The sequence below is a fragment of the Lupinus angustifolius genome, chromosome LG12, assembly GCF_001865875.1.
Source record: "Lupinus angustifolius cultivar Tanjil chromosome LG12, LupAngTanjil_v1.0, whole genome shotgun sequence".
NCBI classification, from domain to species: Eukaryota; Viridiplantae; Streptophyta; class Magnoliopsida; order Fabales; family Fabaceae; genus Lupinus; species Lupinus angustifolius.
The window spans coordinates 12,625,217-12,626,855 of NC_032020.1; the positions used below are offsets into that span (position 1 = coordinate 12,625,217).

The following is a 1,639-nucleotide window of genomic DNA, read 5'->3' on the forward strand; positions in this document are numbered from 1 at the left end:
ATGCACCGTAAGGTTGGGTGCACCATAAGGTAGGATGCACCATAGACGAGGGTGCACCGTAATATAGGGAACACCTTAAGCGAGGGTACATTGTAATGTAGGATGCACCGTAAGCGAGGGTGCACACTAAGATAGGGCGCATGGCGAGGGTGCACCATAGGCGAGGATGCACCGTTAGTGATGGTGCACTGTAAGCGCAGGTGAACCATCAAGGGAGGGGGACACTTGAGAGAAAAATCCAAAAAATGTCCATACCATTTTTTCTTTCCTAACGGACTCGAAGTCCCTCTAAACATCACCTTCCACACACAAAATCTCCGATCCACAACAACCTCAAAATTTCTCATCCACACTAACCTCAGAATCTCAATACACAATAATCAAAAAATTCATTCATCAATCATTTTTTACCTTCAACCTTATCTTTCACACAATAATCCAAAATCATAATCATCATCTAACAATGCAAAAAATCGTATAATTCCATGGAGCCTTGGGAATAATTGTTGAGTCATTGGAATCACACAGATCCAACGTGCATACATGGATGTGTTGAGTTGGTCTAGACATTCTCTTCGGTTGTGGGTCTTCATTCCCAATTAATAGATATTCATTCATGTGTATATGTAAGTTCAATTTCATACATGTATCTAATTTTTTATTCATTACGCTACTCTTTTTCATCTATATGTATAATAAAACTTGACAATGATAAGTTATATAAATAAAACTTGATAATGATAAGTCATATGATTAATGTATTTGTAAAAATATTAAAATCACATTACCACAATTTTAAGATATGCGATGCGATATCAGACATAAGGGCTATGCTACGCAATGTGAGACTTCATATAATAATTATTTAAAATGAATTATCTTATATTGGAAATGAAACTCGTAGGGACATGAAAAACACATTAATCTCCATTACATCAATGGTTTCATTTTCTTGCAACAACGAAATTACCACGCAGGGTACCTCTTAAAATGGCTAAGGGCAACAACTAAATTGATCTCGACATCTCAAGTAATCTTTTTCAGTTCTCATGCTCTATTAAATGCAGAATGAAAATTAACAACTCAATCCAAACACCATCTTTCCAGCCAGCTCGACGTAGGACTGCAAATTCATACGAACACGAGTTCAACGCCAATTAGCTCCTCCTATAGAACATAAATGGAAACAAATGAGTCTTAGAATATAATTAATCAATGAAAAACATAAACTCAGAAACATTCAAAACATATAACTCAGTAAGAAAACAATCCTAAAATCACTTACCATAGAGAAAGCAGACAAAGGGACAAGAAAAGGCTAAACTAAAGCAAATCATCCACTAGCGAGCAATTAAGAAAGCAGTCCGCTTTAGATTCGGAATCTGCAATAGTTTCGTCTATCCTCGCAGACTCATTCCTTGTTGCATCCAACTTCTCCTTGCAATCAGCCACTTCAGCACAAGCTACTTTGAGCAGTATTGCCAATCCATCTCTATCTCTTTCCTTTTCTTTCAGTTCTTTCTCCGCGTTTTCTACCTTTTGTCTACTAAATTCTCTTTTCTCTTTTAGCATGCTAGTCTGTTTGAGGACCTCTCTTGCCTGAAGTATCTCTACCAGTCTCTGGTGAAGCCACTCAACA

The 1,639-nt window shown here is 37.2% G+C and overlaps 1 long non-coding RNA gene across 1 annotated transcript; it reads right to left on the reverse strand.

Annotated features, from left to right (window-relative positions):
- LOC109362053 lies at positions 910–1,414 on the reverse strand. The gene is made up of 2 exons (XR_002109342.1): positions 1,286–1,414; positions 910–1,123 (listed from the first exon to the last, which is right to left on the reverse strand). It is a non-coding gene; the product is annotated as an uncharacterized LOC109362053 (long non-coding RNA).